Source organism: Heteronotia binoei, chromosome 5 (assembly GCF_032191835.1).
Source record: "Heteronotia binoei isolate CCM8104 ecotype False Entrance Well chromosome 5, APGP_CSIRO_Hbin_v1, whole genome shotgun sequence".
Lineage (NCBI taxonomy): Eukaryota > Metazoa > Chordata > Lepidosauria > Squamata > Gekkonidae > Heteronotia > Heteronotia binoei.
The window spans coordinates 1,736,457-1,745,235 of record NC_083227.1 but is presented as its reverse complement, the minus strand read 5'-3'; the positions used below and the strand labels follow the sequence as shown (position 1 = coordinate 1,745,235).

Sequence of the window (8,779 nt, the reverse complement as noted above, 5' to 3'; positions counted from 1 at the left end):
CCTGCCAGGCAACTGGCGGGGGGAAGCCTGGTAAAACCGGAGGATCCCCCGCTGGGACCTGGGCATTGGGAAGCCTATTTGCAGGAGTTTCTGGAACTAGTAAGCCTATCTCTGCATCCCCAAAGTATTTCCTTCCATAGCAGCCAGGAAAAGCTATTGGAATGTGGCATTGAATATATATAGAGTATAACTTTCTTGGACACATTATTGTTCTTTCTGACTAAATCAACAATACATTGCCATACTCAAGGTAATGCATGGAGGGACGTGGGTTGCATATAACAGCATCAAAACAGCACGGCACGCAAGGACTACAGGATTACATCGTTATTATGTCAAATTAAAATTTAATTGATAATTACACTGATTAACACCCATCATGACTGAGAATGAGAAATCCAAAGTTTGGGGCCTGCAATCTGCTTTCTTGATGAATTCTAAAGCAGCAGTTTCACAAACTGTCATGTTACAAATGACAACATGAATGTTCCTTCCCAGGAAGCAAAATATTTTGTTCTACTACTTCAGACCAACACGGTTGCCCATTTGGACCTTCCCAGGGAAGTCTGAGTGGGTTAAATGACCAGGATTTTGTAAAACTAAGGAGGAGAACAATGCTTATTTTAATGTTTAACAAAACTGGAAACTGCGTGACAAGACACCACAGCTTTTCAAAATCCCTTTCTAGTAATACAAAAATAAATTTATTATTATTATTATTAGTAAAATACAAATGAGCATCTTCTAAACACTCTCTTTGCCATGAGGAGTAGCAGAAATGAATCATAAAAAAACACAAAAGCATGTTCCCATGACAGGTAGAGGGGCCAAATTCAATTATTGGAGGAAAACATTCTAATGCTAAATAGATTGGCATAAAATTCAAAAACACAGCCCTCCCCCCAGTCCCGGCCCAACGCGACCCGACCTGGGCTGGCTGAGGCCAGATCCTCACACTGGGAGCTGCCACCACGCTCCCCCCCCTCCCACCGGCATAGCACAGATGCCCTTTTAAGAAAAGAAAGGAAAGGTCCCCTGTGCAAGCAGCACTCATTTCTGACTCTGGGGTGACGTTGCTTTCACAACACTTTCACGGCAGACTTTCTTACGGGGTGGTTTGCCATTGCCTTCCCCAGTCCTCTACACTCCAACCCCCCTCCCAGCAAGCTGGGGACTCATTTTATTGACCTCAGAAGGATGGAAGGCTAAGTCAACCATGGGCCGGCTACCTGAACCAGCTTTCACTGGGATCGAAGTCAGGTCATGAGCAGAGAGTTCAGACCACAGTACTCCCTGGAGAAGACCCTGATGCTGGGAAAGACAGAAGGCAAAAGAAGAAGGGGACGGCAAAAGAGGAGATGGCTGGACAGCGTTACTGATGCTATTAGCATGAATTTGAGCAGACTTTGGAGGATGGTGGCAGACAGGAGGGCCTGGCGTGACTTGGTCCAGGGGGCCGCAAAGAGTCGGACTCGACTGTGCGACTGAACAACAACTTCACTGCTTTTCACCTTCCATCCGGGCAGAGCCATGTCTGTTCACCCCTCCTGGGGTTTGCGAGCCCCCGTTGAGTCCAAGGGCGGCAGAGGAGAGGAAGTGGCTGTGACTGAAGGGGCACAAGAATTTACAGAGACCACAATAGCCCTGGCTTGTCCCTGCTCTGCCCCCTCTGGCCGGGACTCAGCACTACAAGCAGAGGTCATTTCGTAGAAAAAGAGGTGCCGGAGCTCATTAGCACAACTCGTTTGCGTATGCCACACACCCCTGACATCACCGGAAGGTGTACTAAATTATATCAGCTCAGCATCTACCTTAAAATGCTTCTTGAATTAGAATTGTCATAATAAAAGCTGACTCCCATCATACTTTTTGCATTACTTTCTCCAATACGACCACAGTGGCATGATGAAGATTTCCATCGTTCTGCTTTTTTCTGTTTGGGTGATTTCCCCATTTTTTTGGTGGGGAAAAATATTAGAAAGTTTCTCAAATTTCAACAAAATTCTCACAGGGGGCTTGAACAGTGGAGCCCAGAAGCAAGTTGGGGGGGGGGAGTATAAGAAAGAAAGAGCACAATAAAATTTAGAGGTTCCCCAGCTCTGCTCCTGTGAGCTCCTGCCCAAAATGAGGCCTGAATACAATTATCAACCCCAGTCCTCCCCTCTGCCACCTCGTGCCGACCCATGGGGCCACAAAATGGAGTCTGCGCGCTGAAGCAGGCTTGTAGCTGCACTGCATTCAGTAGCCAAGCCAGCCGCCCAGTGGACAGGTTCTCGGCCTAGGCAGCTGCCTATTTCATAGTATCATAGAGTCGGAAGGGACTTCCAGGGTCATCTAGTACTTGGCCTACGTCTATGTGCCAGCCCTGGGTTTTGAAGAATGCAACGGTGACTCAAGATCCACAATGAGAATTCAAAAGGTTTCACCTGTGTGTGGATTCTTAAGATACTTTTGTAGACTGGAACTCACATTGAATCTCTTCTATACTCTGTGCATTCAAAATAGTCCTCCCCTGTGTAGATTCTTTGATGCTGTTGAAGATTCTAACTCTGAATGACTATCTTTCCATGCTATTGAGCATTCAAAAGGTTTTGAAGACTGGCTTTCAAATTGAATGTCTTCCCATACTCTGAGCATTCAAAATATTTATCCCCTGAACGTGTTCTTAGATGCTGTTAAAGGAGGTCACTACAACTGAATCTCTGAGAATTCAAATGGTTTCTCTCCTGTCTGCATTCTTCAGTGCAGTTGGGCTGGAACTCACACAGAAACTCACACTGAATCTCATTCCATGCTCTGAGCATTCAAAAATCTTCTTCCCTGTGTTGGTTCTTTGGTGCTTCTGTAGACTCGAACTCACACTGAATATCTTTCCACAAGCTGAACATTCAAAAGGTTTCTTCCCTCTGTGGGTTCTTTAATGCTGTTGAAGATTACCACTGTCACTAAATCTCTTTCCACACTCTAAGCATTGAAAAGGTATCTCCCCTGTGAGGGTTCTCTGATGCTTTTGGAGACTGGAATTCACACTGAATCTCTTTCCACACTCTAAGCATTCAAAAGGTTTCTCTCCTGTGTGGGTTCTCTGATGTTGCTGAAGATTGCCACACTGACTGAATCTCTTTCCACACTCAGCATTCAAAAGGCTTCTCCCCGATGTGGGTTCGATGATGACACTGAAGTTCACTACGCCGACTGAATCTCTTTCCGCACTCTGAGCATTCCAAAGGTTTCTCCCCTGTGTGGGTTCTCTGATGCTGTTGAAGATTGCCATTTGAACTGAATCTCTTTCCACACTCTGAGCATTCAAAAGGTTTCTCCCCTGTGTGGATTCTCTGATGCTTTTGAAGAGTCCCCCTCTCACTAAATCTCTGTCCACACTCTGAGCATTCAAATGGTTTCACCCCTGTGTGAATTCTTTGATGCCATTGAAGACATCCACTGCCACTAAATCTCTTTCCACACTCTGAGCATTCAAAAGGTTTCTCCCCTGTGTGGGTTCTTAAATGCTTCTGAAGACTGCCACTTTGACTGAACCTCTTTCCACACTCTGAGCATTCAAAAGGTTTCTCCCCTGTGTGGATTCCCTGATGCTTTTGAAGAGTCCCCCTCTCACTGAATGTCTTTCCACACTCTGAGCATTCAAATGGTTTCTCCCCTGTGTGGGTTCTTAAATGCTTCTGAAGACTGCCACTCTGACTGAATCTCTTTCCACACTCTGAGCATTCAAAAAGTTTCTCCCCTGTGTGGGTTCTTAAATGCTTCTGAAGACTGCCACTTTGACTGAACCTCTTTCCACACTCTGAGCATTCAAAAGGTTTCTCCCCTGTGTGGATTCCCTGATGCTTTTGAAGAGTCCCCCTCTCACTGAATGTCTTTCCACACTCTGAGCATTCAAATGGTTTCTCCCCTTTGTGAGTTCTTTGATGCCATTGAAGACATCCACTGCCACTAAATCTCTTTCCACACTCTTAGCATTCAAAAGGTTTCTCCCCTGTGTGGGTTCTTAAATGCTTCTGAAGACTGCCACTCTGACTGAATCTCTTTCCACACTCTGAACATTCAAAAGGTTTCTCCCCTGTGTGGGTTCTTAAATGCTTCTGAAAATTGCCACACTGCCTGAATCTCTTTCCACACTCTGAGCATTCAAACGGTTTCTCCCCTGTGTGGGTTCTTAAATGCTCCTGAAGATTCCCACACTGACTGAATCTCTTTCCACACTCTGAGCATTCAAAAGGTTTCTCCCCTGTGTGGGTTCTTAAATGCTTCTGAAGACTGGCACCATGACTGAATCTCTTTCTACACTCCGAGCATTCAAAAGGTTTCTCCCCTGTGTGGGTTCTCTGATGCTGTTGAAGATTACCATTTGAACTGAATCTCTTTCCACACTCTGAGCATTCAAACGGTTTCATCCCTGTGTGGATTCTCTGATGCTTTTGAAGACTCCACCTCTCACTAAATCTCTGTCCACACTCTGAGCATTGAAATGGTTTCTCCCCTGTGTGAGTTCTTTGATGCCGCTGAAGATCGCTAGTTCGAATGAACCTCTTTCCGCACTCTGAGCATTCAAAAGGTTTCTCCCCTGTGTGGGTTCTCTGATGACACTGAAGACTGGTATTCACACTAAATCTTTTCCCACACTCTGAGCATTCAAAAGGTTTCTCCCCTGCGTGGGTTCTCTGATGCTGCTGAAGACTGGTATTTTCACTAAATCTCTTCCCACACTCTGAACATTCAAAAGGTTTCTCCCTTGTGTGGGTTCTTAAATGCTTCTGAAGATTGCTGCACTGCCTGAATCTCTTTCCACACTCTGAGCATTCAAAAGGTTTCTCCCCTGTGTGGGTTTTCTGATGATACTGAAGACTGGTATTCTCAATAAATCTCTTCCCACACTCTGAACATTCAAAAGGTTTCTCCCCTGTGTGGGTTCTTAAATGCTTCTGAAGATTGCCACACTGCCTGAAACTCTTTCCACACTCTGAGCATTCAAAAGGTTTCTCCCCTGTGTGGGTTCTATGATGATACTGAAGACTTTTATTCTCAGTAAATCTCTTCCCACACTCTGAACATTCAAAAGGTTTCTCCCCTGTGTGGGTTCTTAAATGCTTCTGAAGATTGCCACACTGACTGAATCTCTTTCCACACTCTGAGCATTCAAACGGTTTCTCCCCTGTGTGGGTTCTTAAATGCGCCTGAAGATTGCCACACTGACTGAATCTCTTTCCACACTCTGAGCATTCAAAAGGTTTCTCCCCTGTGTGGGTTCTCTGATGATACTGAAGACTGGTAGTCTCTCTAAATCTCTTCCCACACTCTGAACATTCAAAAGGTTTCTCCCCTGTGTGGGTTCTTAAATGTTTCTGAAGACTGGAACTCGCACTAAATGTCTTTCCACACTCTGAGCATTGAAAAGTCTTCTTCCCTGTGTGGGTTCTTTGTGGCTTTTGTAGACTGAAATTCATACTAAGCTGCTTTCCACACTCTGAGAGTTCAACAGGCTTCTGTGCTGTGTGCATTCTTTGGTGTACCAAAAGCTGTGTTCTGTATCTGAAGTACTTTCCACAATAATGACATTTACATGTCTTCGTTATACTGTGGTTCAGGAAACATGCATTTCCCTTGTTTCGACCGGAGAATGTCATTCCATTCTTGGAACAGATGAATGGCTTCACTCCCGAAGTAGTCCGTTGGTGACGGCTGGAGACTGGGATTTCGTGGAAGCTGCTTCCTTGGCAAGGAATGGTCTTAACTCCCCTTTTCGCTGTACGGTTTCCTTCCTGCCTCTGTGGTTCATCTCTGTTCTCGAAGTTTCCTTCAGCTTGTTCAGTCTGGGCTTTTTCCAGTGGGAACCCATGAAATTCCCCAACTGGCTCTTTAACATCTCCTGCTGGAATAAAGAAGCAAGTCAAATCGCAACTCACACAAGGAGCCAAGGAACCTACCACAAACTCCTAACTCATGACCATGCAATTTTGACTCCTGAACTGCTGGTCACAACCTTTCCCTGCTCACCCCTTCTGTAGAGCTTTTTCTACATTCTGACTATCCCTCCCTCCCCAAAACTCTCTAAATGTACTTCAAGAGAAAAGGTGGCAAAGATATTTTCCTCTGTGCTTCCCATTTGCCTTGCCATGAAGGTCTTTAGACCTGCAGTTTGGTGTAGTGGTTAAGTGTGCGGACTCTTATCTGGTATAACTGGATTTGATTCCCCACTCCTCCACTTGCAGCTGCTGGAATGGCCTTGGGTCAGCCAGAGCTCCACATTGACCACAGTGCCCCAGGACCAGCCCGGTGTGTCGGCTGATCTCAGAGCCCACTCAGCTCCTGGAGTCCTCCAGAGGGGTCGAAAACAGGACCACACCTCACAAGGACATATTTGCTGTTCTATATTTTAATTCACACCTCACAATTCATCACAATGGCAGCAATTCGCACCTTTGAAAGATCCTTACCCAGAGAGGCCACGTTCCCATAGTTCTCCAGCATGACTTCCCTGTAGAGAGCTCTTTGGTCTGGATCCAGCAGGGCCCACTCAGCCTCGGTGAAAAACACAGCCACCTCCTCGAAGGAAAAAGGACCCTGAAAGAAAAAGCAGGTTTCCTTATCAGACATCATGCCAGTCAAGACTGTACTCTGGACAGGGGCATTCTGGGGTGGTGCAGGATGGAGAGCTTGCCAGGGGGGTAAAGGGAGCGGCCTTCAGAGCCCCTCTCGCTCAGACACATTAGCAGCAACTGCAGGAGCAGAAGCCCCTGAGGAAGATGGGGGAACTCAGGCGGTCCCCCGCTCATCTCCCCTACCTGGACTGCAGGGGCAGCAGCCGTTTCCGCTCCTCCACAAAGACTCAGCACCGTCTCTTCACAGCCTGTGAAGGAGAAAACATTGGATGAAAGGGTGTTAGCAGAGAATTCATGTTTTCTTTGCTTGTTGAAATCCTGCTTCATGCACCCCTATGCCCAAGGCTGTGAAATCCTGGCCTGGGTATACTTTAAAAAAATGTGTAACCATTTTGAATAAACTTGAGGGAGAGGTAAGGAGAAGCATCAGGGAGGGGTGGGGTATAATCACTGCCAACACATTTGCAGTGTGGTGTACTGAGCCAGTGCGGTGTAGTGTTAAGTGTGCGGACTCTTATCTGGGAGAACCAGGTTTGATTCCCCACTCCTCCACTTGGCGCTGCTGGAATGGCCTTGGGTCAGCCATAACTCTGGCAGAGGTTGTCCTTGAAAGGGCAGCTTCTGTCAGAGCCCTCTCAGCCCCACCCACCTCACAGGGTGTCTGATGTAGGGGAGGAAAAGGAGATTATGAGCCACTCTGAGACTCAAACTGAGTCTTTTCCAATATCTTCATCACCATCATCATCACCATCATCATCGTTCAAAAACCCAAACATTATATTAGCACATCTGAAATCTAGAGGGTAATATTTAGGGGTTTCTTGAGTGTCTGCTGATCCTCCGATGTCATGTCTGAATGTTCGACGAGATGAGACGTCACATCTACTCCTTGCCCTTCCTCCAAAGCTCCCAGAGGTGAGAGACCAACTTTTCTTTTTTGAGCTGCCTTAAATCCCTCTAATGGAAGGTGATATGGGAATATTTCTGTTAACATGTGGAATTCACTGCTTCAGGAAGAGGCGGTGGCTACAAGCACAGACAGCTTCAAGAGGGGACGGGATAAACATATGAAGCAGAGGCCCATCAGAGGCCATCAGCTACTAGGTGCAAATGGAACCCTGTGGCATGCAAAAATATTTCCTTTTTTTCCTGTCCTGTATCTTTGTCATGATCTGAGGCCTGGTATGGCCTAGAGGACAGGGAGAAGCCTGCTTAGGAGTTTTTAGTAGGCATACATCTCCCAGGATCCCTTCTGTCTCTCTGACTGGGTGGCAGAATTTTGGAGGAAAAACTAGCCCAGGGGCAGTGTGCCCTCTAAGCTGAGTGAGTGTGAGCTAGCTCACAGTTTTTTAGCCTCTTGCTCACACATTTTTTCTCAGCTCAAGAAAAATGGCCCCAGAGCAAACTAATTTATAGAACTTCAATGCCAGTAGCTCACGGAGTAGAATTTTTGCTCACAAGACTCCGCAGCTTAGAGGGCGCATTGCCCAGAGGGGGAGGGAAAGCATGAAAGGCCTGGCTGGAAAGGACGGTTGTTTTCTCTGCTGAGGCTGGAATGGGGGAGGCTGCAGCTGCAGGGAAATCCCTCATCCAGGGAGGAGGAGTGAATTGGTTTGACTTACAGAAGGGGACGTGTCTCTCGTCACGCTAGGGCTTTTCTTAGATCCAAGTGGACAGCCGTGTTGGTCTGGAGCAGTTTAACAAAGCAGGAGCTAAGGTGCTCCTTTAAAACCAACAAGGTTTTATTCAGAACATGAGCTTTTGTGTGCTAAAAGCACACTGCTTCAGACGAGGGGATCAGTTACAGTGGGCTGAAATACATGCAGTTTGTTGACTAAGAGGGCAAACGGATACAGATCTGGGATCACATGGTGGAACAGTGTGACCGTTTAGAAGAACATTTGGCCTGGAGAGCCATAAAAGGTAATAAAAGTTGCCTGCCCATTGGCGTTTCTGCAAGGCTAGGTAAATTACCAAAGGACATGTATGTCCTTGTTGTCCACCTAGAAGAAGAAGAAGAAGATATTGGATTTATATCCCGCCCTTCACTCCAAAGAGTCTCAGAGCAGCCTACAATCTCCTTTACCTTCCTCCCCCACAACAGACACCCTGTGAGGTAGATGAAGATATTGGATTTATATCCCACCCTCCACTCCGAAGAG

General features: G+C 46.5%; 1 pseudogene; it reads right to left on the bottom strand.

Moving 5' to 3' along the window:
- Positions 1 to 1,538: 1,538 nt before the first annotated feature.
- Positions 1,539 to 5,516, bottom strand: LOC132571372 (oocyte zinc finger protein XlCOF6-like; annotated as a pseudogene).
- Positions 5,517 to 8,779: the final 3,263 nt, after the last annotated feature.